Source organism: Ursus maritimus, unplaced genomic scaffold (assembly GCF_017311325.1).
Source record: "Ursus maritimus isolate PB19 unplaced genomic scaffold, ASM1731132v1 scaffold_8, whole genome shotgun sequence".
NCBI classification, from domain to species: Eukaryota; Metazoa; Chordata; class Mammalia; order Carnivora; family Ursidae; genus Ursus; species Ursus maritimus.
This window is the reverse complement of record NW_024426996.1, coordinates 50118700-50131130: the sequence shown is the minus strand read 5'-3', so window position 1 is coordinate 50131130 and position 12431 is coordinate 50118700. Positions and strand designations below refer to the sequence as shown.

Genomic DNA, 12431 nt, shown 5'->3' with positions numbered 1-12431 from the left:
TAATTCTCATGCTGTAACAGGCTCTGTTGCTAGATGATCGTGTCCATTGCCTTGCTCTCCAGTACACGCAGACTCACGAGAGCAGGCTGTTTTATTTTTGTGGTTGTTAATGTTCACTGCTGTCTCTCCAGGGCCCAGCACAGTGCTTAATAAATATTATAGCAAGTATTCAAGAAATATTTGTTGGAGGAGAAGAGAAAGGACAAATTTCACTTATCTTAAGGTGTTTGTAGTGTTTGAACAGATGACCTCAGGCAGTCTGAGATTCTGTGATTGTCTGATTATGCATAAGAAATAAAGCGCCATTAAGAACGTGATTTTAGGGACGCCTGGGTGGCTCAGTTGGTTAAGCGTCTGCTTTCGGCTCAGGTCCTGTTCCCAGGGTCCTGGGATCAAGTCCCACATCAGGCCCCTTGCTCAGTGGGAAGCCTGCTTCTCGCTCTGCCTTCTGCTCCCCCGGCTCATGCACGTTCTCTCTCTCTCTCTCTGACAAATAAATAAAATATTAAAAAAAAAAAAAAAAGAACTTGATTTTAAAATTTCTAGATCTTTGGGATGACTGTCTGGCTCAGTTGGTAGAACATGTGACTCTTGATCTTGGGGTTGTGGGTTCGAGCCCATGGTGGGAGTAGAGATTACTTTAATAAAATTCTAGATCCTTTTAAACTGTTGAGACAATAAACACATGACATTAGAATCCTATGCATGATATATAAGCTTGTATCACTTTATTCAATCACTGGGCACTGGCAAAGCTTCTCAAATTATGAAATTAAACACTTGTTATTCAAAGAGAGGATAGGGGTAGAGGGAAAAAAACCCCAGAAGGCAAAAGTCCCAAACAGGAGTGGCTATTAATAGCCACCATGTAATGAGCATCTACTGTATTTCAAGGATTCTACAGATCTTTTAAAATAAAATCCTTCCAAGAGAGAGATTATTATACCTATCTTCCAGATGGGAAGATCCGGGCCCTATCCTTGCAATTAGATGGAGACGGGATTTGAATCTTTCTTTGTCTTAATTCACATGGACGCTTTCTCCAAAATTTCAGATTGTACAGCCTTCAACCTGTTCCCTCCAGAACTGTGCAGGAGATCTGTTATTTTGAAGAGATGGCAAGTTAACACTCACCGGTCTCTGCCTTACAACTGAAACGTTTGCAACCCCCGCTCCGAGCAGGTGCGCTGAGTTGCAGTTACCCTGTGATGTTTGCGCCCAAACTACAGATCCCTATCAAGGCAACGAGTAAAATATGAATGTGAGAAGAAGCAGTGATGGCCTTCTTCTTCTTCTTCCTCTTTTTTAAACAAACCAACATTTCTGCCTCAGAGTGAATGTTGTGCCCTTTGCAGGGGTCTCCTGGGAGTTTAATGCACTTGACCGAAAGACGCTGCTCTGACATCATGTCTCGAGCTCCTCTTCTGGATTTGCTCTGAGCCCGAGGCACGTTCTTTTACCTTACTTCCATGATAGCAAATCGTTGTCCTTTTCGGGTGGACGTGATTTTGGGAGACGGCCCTTTGGAGCTTCATCCAGTGAATAAGGTGGGTGACTAAACCAGATTATATTTGGAGTTAAGAACATGTCGTGAAGAGAGTGTGGTGATTATGGTTTTCTTTTGTGGTTTATTAAGCCGGGTTGGAAGGATATTGTAAAAAGGTTCTCCAAGTTCTCTGACGAATGCCTGCCGTGTTGGAAAAGTGCCTCAGCTGCTGAGCGACCTCTTTGAAGGGTAATGGTCATCTGACCCCAGGAGCTCTGCTCTGACAGTAAAACAAGAAAAGTACCATAACTTCAGAGCCACAGCTTGAATGACTACTTTGGGTGCTCTCGTCCTCTGCAAGGAGAGCCCGCGTTGGTGTGAGTGATGGCTCTGCACTAAAAAGAACCAGGATGTCAATGTTTGCTCGAGACACACAGTTACACAGAGCAAACACACCCGGATAAAAGTGGCAGTTGAGAATTCTGAGAACCTCACATTCACTAAGACAAAAGGCAGCATGTTACATTAAAACAATTGAAGAGAAGATAGATGATGACAAGAACAGCGGGGGAAATGATGGTTCTGGCAATAAGAGGGAAGCGAGGAGATGTTTGAAACGATATTCTTATCTGCTGAGGACGGCTCTTGTTTATACTGAGTTAAAACATGTAAAGAAGAAATTGTGCATGTGATGTCTAAGCCTGCGACGTTTCTAAGACATCTTAATATTTAGAATATTTAAGGGCATTTTACACGAATGTATTTTGCACTGACGTATTATACATCAGAATTAAGCTCTTTCTCTTACAAAGGGCTAGCATTTTACAATCCCCATCATGAAGTCTCTCAATCAGAAGGAATGTGTGTTTTGGCTTAATACAGTTATCACGCAGTGGGGAGCTGGGTAAGAATAATTACAGTATGACTAATGCCCTGGGTTTCGAAGCATTCAGACAAGGTTTTGGTATGTATTTTCCATCTTCAGAACCCACTGCAATATTTTATCTTATTAGGTGGCATATCACAGATGAGGGTCTGTGTAAACATTAAAAGCTACCCACTAAATCTAAATCATTTCAGTTAATAAGTTAATAGTAAGAAGAAGGAGGAGGCATCTTACTAACCCAGGGGAGAAATAATTTAGTAAATGACTGATATCGCAAGGTTCCCAAGATTTTACTATTCAATATGATTACCATCGTCATTAAGAGCTTTCTTTGGAATAAATGGCAGAGAGCCTTTGCAATGGGCAAGAATACCACTTACGCACAAGTCCAGGGTACGCAGATGGTTGTCTTGTTATTTACATAAAAATCCTCCGTAAAAGAGGTCCTTGTTCTTAGGAGACTGTTAAAGAGAAAATAAACCGTGCTTCTTCCATAGCAAAGGGCATTTCAAAGGAAGGCGTTTTGAGAAAGCCAATCTTGACCTTTAGTGGATTGTGTTTGCCTGGGAATCTCAGAGGAGGGGCACCCAGGAGAGAAAAAATGGACTTGTGGCCCCGGGGGCTCTGGCGGCCCCCCTTTCCCATAGCGGCTCAGCTCTCTCTTTTGGGAGACAGTGGCATGAAGAACCAGGACAGCCGATGGGCTAAATCTTTGTTCTGCTTTTCATAGGCCGTAGAGTTTCATTCCACCAGCTGAGGTCTCCTTGGCTGTAAAACATATTTTTAAATGTTTATCACATAGGCTATTGCAAGGCTCAGATGAGAGAATCAGTCTAGTTCAGCAAGTGGCTCTTGGGTGACTGACGAGTCAATGCCTGAGATACTCCAGTGAGCAAGGCCAGGCCCTGGGCCTCGAGGGCCTTGGAACTGGGCTTCACAGAGCTCCTTGGTGGGAGCTTTGGCAGTGTCGACATGGGTGGTGTGGGAGCTCATGGGAGGCGGGCTCCCAGAATATGGCTTATAACCCGGGTCAGGTCCCTATTAGGAACCCCATACCCATAGCTTCCTTCCCGCCCACCGCTCTGAATTCCCCAGGATTTCCCCCCACCTTGGTCCCAAGGCCAGACTATGGGGCATCAGAACGACACCCTAAAAGGTTCGTGTGGTTTGTGTATCTGTGATCGTGTGGTGGGTACGTGTATTTTTAAGTCATTTGCTTCCGCCCCTCAACAGGACCCCTGTCTATTAACAGAATGGGGCAAAAGCGAGAGAGAGAGACAGAGACAGAGACAGGGAGACACAGAGAGGGAGATTGGGAGAGAACCAAAAAGAGAAATTTCCAGAAAAGGAAGAAAGTTAGATCGCTGCCCCAACCCGCTCCCACCCCCAGCAAGAACCCCCTCCCCCCAGGATTAAACTGTATGTGAAGGGTAGAGGTGTGGAAGAGGCCATAGGAGAGAGGTGCTCACGTCAGGAGCAGGGGGAAGCACAGAGTCTACATGAGAACACCAGAAACGACAACCGTGCACACAGAACGAGCCAGTCCACCAGAAGAAGAGGCGCAGCCAGGGAGCCACGGACAAAGGGGAATTTCTCAGCCGGATGCAGCAACGCCCTTCCCAGCACCACCCAGGATGCGGTGGGAGTGCTTGGACATCCGGACACAGTCCACCTGGCCTGGCCCTGGGAGTACGTCTGCCCTTTTGTGGAGAAAAGGCACAAGGCCTGACGCCTCCTGCTTGTGGCACCTCCTGCTTTGTGTCTCGAAGGGCAGAGTCTTGCCTCACCTTCCATGGCAGGTGGAGGGGGCTGTCCAGGCAGGCCACTGTCCCTGCCCGACTCCCCCACTGTCTCAAGGGACGCTGGGACACAGAAAACCCCTGGGTCTCTTGCTGGAAGTATGACCAATTTTGAACCCTTTGCCGCCCCCAATCTTTAGGAGCTTGGATGAGGAAACTCTTCTAGCCCCCATTTTCTGAACAAAATCGACATTGAGCTCCATCTCTGCACTAAATTGGCCCCTCACAGCAGTGCGAGGGATAGTGTACCCTGTATCAACTACCACCGGCCGGCACACCCTCCCCTACTTGTACCCCAGGATTACCTTTAGTCAACTCTCTCGGGAGAGGAAATCAGCCTACATGGAGAAACAAGGCAAGGAACCGCTGCCCAAAACTAGTCGCTGGCTGGGTTTAGTGCAGGACAGTGTTTCAGCCGTGCCGTCCTCTCTGTGAGAATCCAGGGCCGAGTTTCGCTTTAGTCTCGGCATCCCGAACAATAACCCAGTGATTTTATTGAGGGACCACTCAATTTTTCATGCGGCAGAATTTTTCGTTTCATAGGGTAGCTTAAAAGCTTAGAACCACAAGGCCCCTCTTTTCTGTAACCTCACCCCTGGTTTTAGAATTTCTGTCTTCATTTCTCTCTGTGTCATCTTTTCATTTCCCATTTTTAAGTGGTTTGATCTTGCTAAGGTGTGTGTATCTCTACAAGCTGCCCTAAATCTTTCGATGAGCAAAACCAGAGGTAAACAACTAAAGGATCCACAAGCCCTGTGTTTGGCTTACCTAATAATATCATGATGGTGATCTGGCTTTCCGTAGAGAATTTTCTAGAAGGAGATAACATACTTGTCAGTGAGCTCAACGATCTCCCCTGGCAGATTGAGTTCTTCCTGCACACTAACAAACTGACACTCGGGTTCCTGTAAGTGTGTCTGATGGGCTTAGTGAGTGCGTGTCCCTCTCTGAGAACGCTCGTCTTCTACCCTTTATGCCCACCACCGCTGCACTCTAGACATAGTAATCCTCTTCCACTCCCTAGAACATGGCAAACTCTTTCCTGTCTCAGGGACTTTGCACATACAATAGGACGGTCCTTCCTCCTGCTCTCTCCAGGCCTCTCTTTCCCGTTAGTAGAGTGGTAGTGGTAGTGGTACATGAGAATGATCGGGATGTGGGGGGCGAGGGTATATTAATACCCAGGCTCCAACCCAGACAAATTAAACTAGAATCTCTAGGGGTGGAGCCTAGCTACTGGTATTTTTTTTTTTAAAGCTTCCCAGATGATTCTAATTCTTAGCCAGGGCTGAGAATCACAGGTCTCAGCTTAAATGTTAGCTTCTTAAAGAGGCCCTCCTGGACCACATCCAGGATATAGATACTGTCTTGCTGTCTAGCTCAGCTTCTTTTCTGTTTCCTTTGTAATAATCGCTACAATGTGTACTTAGTGCATGTATTTGAATGGTTTTGTTTGTTCCCCGCTCCCCCCACCCAACTAGGACATAGGTGCTGTGAGGACAGGAAATAGATCTGTCTTGGTCTTTGTGCTTCTCTTCAGTGCACAGTGTCAGGTGCATAACAGGATTCTGAGTCTACAATGATAAGGATGGCCCTCAAATGATGCTACTGGTCTGTGGGGCCTCCTGGAGGCCAGTGAGGCCCCCTGGAATGTTATGAGAGAATCCATGTCAATGCTCAGTGGCTATTTTAACTGGTAAAATGGTTGCACACACTTGCCTTTTACCTGACTCCTGTGTCCCAGGATTTTTCAAGTGAGATCTGTAAATAAATCCTGATTCGGAGTATCTCCCTTATGAGCATGTCCTTCTCCATTACTTGTTTTAACCATTCTGAGTGAGAAATGGCATCTCATCTCTGTGTGGTGGGAGCCCTACTCCAGCACCCCACACTGATCTTACACATAGTAAGGGCTGTATAGATGTTTGTCGACTCGAACGGAGTTTACTGGATCTTTATGGCACATAGATATTTTGACTACGATCTCACCCTGGGCCGTAGCATTTGGGGGCAGTAGCTTTCAGGGATTTGAGGCATGGGGGAGTGTGAGCACGTCATGAAATTTATCGTTCTAGGCAACTTCACCGTAACCTAGATGCAGATGGTCTCTACACCTGCATTGCACAGAAGGAAAAAAAAAAGTAAATTTGTGTTTAGAGGCAAATAATGAAACTGTGAGGAGTCTGAAAACAACTCAGTCACCTACCTCATAACGCAGGTGCTGGTCCAAAAAAGGGTGAATTCATGGTGGGGCTGCCTCAGCTCTCGCTCTGGCTGAGTCAGTTCTTTCTAAATTATTACTTGATAGCTATTAATAAATCAAAGAAAAACAAACTAGCCACCTACTGTTTTCCCTCCACAGTTAGTATGTTCACCAAGCGGACGTGTACGTTCTCAGGAGTTTTTTTTCCTAAGCTGAAATGAACTAAGACCAGTTAGAGGAGTGGACTTTTTTTTTTTCTTTCTTTTTTTTTCCCCTGCTTTATTTCACTTCCTTAAGGAATCATCTGGGTTTTTCACTCTTCCTTTCCTCAGTTTTACACTGGTGATTTGTTGGTGGGAATCAGAGGGGCCTCTTATCTGGGAAAGTTTTCAATATATTGTCACGGAGAGACATGCACGTGCGCCTGCACACACACACACACACACACACACACACACACACACACACACACGGGTAAACCCACACAGATGAAATCCCCTCTTCAGAGAAGCCAGCTACAGGAAACTGACTTATGCACAGGAACTTGCTAATCTCTATCGTCACATTCGGATTGTTCCTGCCACCTCAGTCACCGCGCACGCTAAACCCAACCATCTTGGGCTGGATTCTCTACTAGCTCAGCTCTGACATCTTTGGTTCTTCCAGTGTGAATCAGGGATATTCTTGGGGAGGAAGGAAAATGTTGATTCCAGAAGGAAATCCTAATAGTGAAAGGGCTCGGGCAGCTTTTGCTTTTCCTTACCTGCACTGAACAGATTGACTTCCGGAGTCAGTCATTTTGGTGTCAAGAAATTTCTTCAGCATTCTACAACAGGTAAGACTTTGGCTTCTTTGAAAATATTTCCTCAGTGTCAAAAGAAATCTCTCCAATTTATGTAGCTTTTACTCTAGGCTACACACAGTAATGATCTTGTTCTACCCGTTGTAAAGGATGAAACCATTTTATGGGGGAAAGTGGAGTTGCTCTGGTGTCCAGCTCCCCCTGCCATCCTGACAAGATGCGTATAGCTTTTGAAAAGTTACAAGTTATAAGAGTTGGCTTTTGTTTTTTCAGATATTCTTCTAGAGAATTCAAATGCTTGTGATCGACTATGACTGAATTCAAATATTTGGGTAGTTTAAATATCACTCTATGTTTGATAAGTAAATATAAAGATCCTCTCAGTTGTACAAATAAGAGGGTTTGTTGTTTTTTTTTTTTAGACTTATTTATTTGTGAGAGAGAGAGAGACAGCATAAACAGTGGGAGCGGCAACAGGCAGAGGGAGAAGCAGGCTCCCTGTTGAGCAAGGAACCCGATGTGGGACTTGATCCCAGGACCCTGGGATCATGACCCGAGCTGAAGGCAGATGCTTAACTGACTGAGCCACCCAGGTGTCTCTGTATGAATAAGATTTTTAAAATTTTCTTAATCAGAAAAGAAACCAACCAAAATCCCGATGAGGAAGGATCTGGATCAGGAATTCCTCGCCTGTCTGTTCCACCGATTGCCAATGCTCAAGTCCTCTTTCTACAAGTGGCATATGATGCAGAAGTATTTATTTTTAAATTGACTTAAATTAAATTTAGTTTTTGAGGTGGTTTGATTTGGAGACATGCTGTGAGGTACCATCAATAGCCTGGGTTGTAGCTAAATAAAGCTAGGGAAATCACTAGTTTTAGGTGCTTCCCTAAATTAAAGCTGCCATTGAAATATTCAGGCAAGCAATAAATAGTCAATAATCACTTATGATTCCAAGCTGGTGCTGTGGAAGATATAAGAGAAATATAAGGAATTCTCTACCCGAGGAATTTATAATCTAGTAGTCATGGTGAGAAGTGAAATTCAGGAGGCAGTACAAGGTGGGAATTGTGTGAATATCAGCGTGATGTGGGCTATAAGTTACAGGAGTTCCAAGAAGGGGGTTTAAGGGTAAGCTAGAGTCGGTCTGGAAGACATGGTCTTGGAAAGACGTGAGATTTGAGTAGGTGGAGAAGGGGAAGGTTAATTTGTCCAGGAGAACTGTGTGGGCAGAGGCACAAAGGTGAGACTAATGAGATGAGCAGTCCAGTGGAAGAGACCGGCCCCCCAAAAGAAGAAAGTTTGTTTTACACATAGTCAGGAAATAAGCTTGGAAAATTCAGGTGTAGACAGTTTACAGAGGACCCTGAGAGGCTGCTGAGCAGAACAGATGCCTTTTGATAGTGTTCTGGTCTTCTTAGGCCCTCAGGCTCCTCTTCTCAGCTCTCACAGCTCTCACAAAATTCCAGGTGACAGGGAGCCCAGAGATCCCAGCCTCTTCATGGTGAGGCTACTTTATGCATCTCCACGTGTGTGACCTACCACTTGCCTTCCCTCTAGTGGCTTCCCTTACTACACCACTGATGCCGAGAAAGGTTTGTGCAGCTGGGGGTGCCTGTAAGACCTCCATTTCTGCTTCTTTCATGTCTGTCATCCAGTATTAAAGTGGCTTTCCTCTTCGGAGGATGAGTTGGTTGACCAAGCGAGCCTCTAGTCTTCAAAAGCCAGTCCAAACATTCCATGAAACTGTGTTGCTTCCTTTGCATACCTGAATGAGATGTTACGGATCAGCTGGTACTTTTTCCCATGATTCGGAGCCCTTTTATTTTTCCTGAACTGTGAAAAATTTGCATCCACCTACTAACAGAAATATAGTATGGTGAGCAAGAAACCAGACTTTGAAGACAGATCACCTTGTGTTGAATCTGGTGCTGTTGCTTCCGAGCTGTGGGAACCTTGGACACACATTCTTCAATCCTCAGATTAAAAACAAGTATTTGTAAAGGAGCTCAGATAACTGTAAATACCTATGTCAGAGAATTGTTGTAAGGGTAAAAATGAGATAAAAGTATGTAAAGCATTTAGTCTAGTGCCTGGCATAAAATAAACTGTCAAGAAATGTGGCTATTACGGTTGTTATTAAGGACTTGGTAGGGACGTGAGAATGAAGATGATGTGCTCCCCAGTTGGGAAAGAGATATCTGTAAGTAACTCTTTTAATGCCAGTGTTCCTTTCAAAGGAAAATGGGGCTAACGGGTGAAGGCTGGACATTAATATTTTTTTGAGCACCAAGTATGGAATGGGGACAGGGTTGTCTATTTTAGAGCAATAATATATATGAAAAAAGGAAAACAAGATTAGAAACTGAATTTTTAGTCTTTCCATATATGATTGTCGGACTTACGAGACGGCGCTCTGAGGGCCTGCTGTATTTTTTGTGAGCACCCGGGGCTGTGTCGCTCTCTGAATGCTCTGGGTGGAATGTTAGAGGTGTTTTTGGCATTCGAGGCAGAAGCAGACGGTGACTCTTCTTCCCTGGCCAGCTTAAATTAAATTATTTAATTGCATGGTATTTTAATTTTAGTGCTAGCAAGGCATAGCCAAAAACCTACTTCTATTCATTGACCATGTTGACAAGGAGAGCCCACAGTGCTTATCTGTGTTCTAGATGCTTGGGTGACCCAAGATTGAAAAGTGTCTTGCCTTCCTGTTCCACTATCCAGACTAGGGATTTTTTGGGGGTAGTAAGCACCCTTTAAAAAAATGCAAATATGGCCAAAATGTTCATTATACAGGGATTTCTTAATTATATGTGCGGTTTGCCTTGGGCAAATAGTAATATTGTTTCCCTTCTAGAGCCCCACTATTAATAGAAGGGAGGAAAGATGGGGCTTTGTGTATGCAAAGGGGTGAGCCCAAGTCAGGATGGGGTGCCAAAGTGGGGCATGACAGAAGTCAGCACGACAGTAGTGGGTGCCGGGGTGGGCGGAGCAAGCAAGGAGGGTGTCCGAGATGGAAAGGGTGAATGGCGGCAGGCGGATGGGTGCCAGAAACAAAGTCTTCTCCTCTGTGGCTCTTCAGTCATTTGACTCGAGCAGCTGCTTGAAGCCCAAGCACCCTCTTGGTGCTTTGTGTAAGAAGATGTACTGTTCTCTGGATGTGGACAGTTGTTCAGAGATGATTTGATTTATATGGTTTTGGCCTGGAATCCTAGTTCCTAGAGTTGGCTGGACATCAAACCCACTTGGGGAATTTTAAAAACTAGCACTTCCCATGTATCACATCGCAGCCCTGGGGTTTGGTCCAGGAATCTGTGTGATAATCAGTACAAACCCTTTCCCCCAGGTGACTTGGAGACAGTTGTTCTATAGGTAAGCTTTTGAGAGCCGTTAATCCAGAACTCTTCTAACAGGGCACCAAGATGGTAAGTTGAGTAAGTGCTGAAATGAGGCCAACTGATCTTCTCTTTGTTGTGATTAATATCGACATACAAAAGTATTTTCCTTTGTTTTGAATTTATTTCTTAGGAGAATTCCTGGGGGTGGGATAACGGAATTAAAGGTGTGGACATGTTTAGAGTTTTCATCAACTATTTACATTTTAACACTCAAGTGGTAGGGCGCCACTTTAAAAATTCTGTTATATACATGTAGAGGCTGTTCATTTTTACTCAGGGAAAGCCCAAAGAAACGAATTTGCTTTCAAGGGAGAAAGTGCCAGATCACCCTTCCATTTCTCTTTTCCAGTAAAACAGAATACTAATGAATTACTTTTGGAAGAAAATTTCAAAACATTACAGAACACTCAATTGCTTCTTAGAGCCTAAGTTGTAGCCTTCTTATCTCTACGCTTAGTTTCTTGTAATACTGTAGTCAGCAGTGACCTCTTCCCCATTTCGTAGAAAAGAAAACCAAAGAAGAGAGTGGTTAAGTAACAGGCAGTATGGTTCTAATCACATTTGCCACGAGAACTGCTCATAGTCAGTAATTCAGTCATTGTTTGAGTTAGTAAATAATTGAGTAGTTGTTATAAGTGACCCCATGAAAAAACACTAGTGGATAAGTGCGTGAAGAGTATTGTCCAAATTGGGGGAGGGCAGGTGGAATTAATTGACCCAGATAAACCTCCTGCTCTATTTTTTTTTTGCATTATGCTTTATTCATCATATATTTGCATAACTTGCTAACCTAAAAGCATGGTTATTGTTTGTGACAACAGATGGGAATAGGGTGAATTTTCAGTGACTCCAGTAAAAAAAAAAAAAAAAAAAAAAAAAAAAAAAAAGACGTGCTCTTGCGAAATATTCAAGTGAGATATTTGTAGTGGTGTGTAGGAGCCTGCCTGTGCTTGTTTGCAAGAGCTGATTGTAATGTTTCCAGAAATTTTGCAATTTTGTTAAACACAGCTGACACTAAAAATTAAATTCTATAACTTACAGTTCAATAAATTATGTTAAAAATAAATATAGTAAATACTCAAAACACATTACTTCCTATTTACTACATTTTACTATTATCGATGCTCTTCAATTTACCTGTTTGATAGAAACATTATATAATGGTGTGCTACCAAGCATCTCTTTCCAACTCCGCATTGAAGTTCGTAGCTTGAACCTGGACCTGGTAGGAGAGTTTACACCACGGAAATTGGCAAACATCATAAAGAAGCCTCCACACACTTTTTTTGAGGAGAGGCTGTTAAACATCTTATCGGTATACCACCAAGGAACTATGTAAAATACAAATATGGCAACTCGGCAATATGTGCTAAGAACCATTAAAATGCTCATATATTTTGATTCCTTAATTCTATCTCTGGGAATTTATTCTAAACAAATAATTCAAAGAAGGAAAAAATAACACGCAGGAACATAGTCCCTCATAACCTGACTAAGGAATAATGATTCTGACAGCATTAACTCCATGGAATACTTTGTAGTCATTAAAGGTAATGACTTTGTGGTAGTTATGAAAATATATTTGGTATGGTGTTAAATTAGAAACACAGGATTAAAATTTTCACTTATATTCTGATTTTGTTATGAATGAAGATTAAATGTGAGGGTAGAACAATGCAAGCATTTAGTGGGTTAGTGCGGTGAAATGATAGAATTTTGTTTTTATTTCATTTATTGGAGTAGTGGTGTGTGTGTTTTTAACAAATATGGAGAGGGCCTGTAAATAAGTGTCCTTAAGGGGTTTTAACATGTAACTGGGAAGACTATGAGTTTTGTGGTCCAGATGAGGTTTGCCTT

At 43.4% G+C, this 12431-nt stretch overlaps 1 protein-coding gene and 1 long non-coding RNA gene across 3 annotated transcripts in view; one reads left to right on the top strand and one right to left on the bottom strand.

Annotated features, from left to right (window-relative positions):
* The first annotated feature begins 1136 nt into the window (after positions 1–1136).
* RHOH (ras homolog family member H) overlaps positions 1137–12431 on the top strand; it is a 45654-nt gene continuing 34359 nt past the window's right edge. Inside the window, exon 1 of one of the 2 annotated variants that reach the window (XM_040624988.1) lies at positions 1137–1547. The gene's annotated coding sequence lies outside the window, so the exon portion shown is untranslated. Of the gene's footprint in view, positions 1548–6904; positions 7210–12431 lie in introns of those variants that run through there. The other variant, XM_008701422.2, reaches the window with a different exon arrangement.
* LOC103672688 lies at positions 2762–6504 on the bottom strand. The gene is made up of 2 exons (XR_571219.2): positions 4940–6504; positions 2762–3140 (listed from the first exon to the last, which is right to left on the bottom strand). It is a non-coding gene; the product is annotated as an uncharacterized LOC103672688 (long non-coding RNA).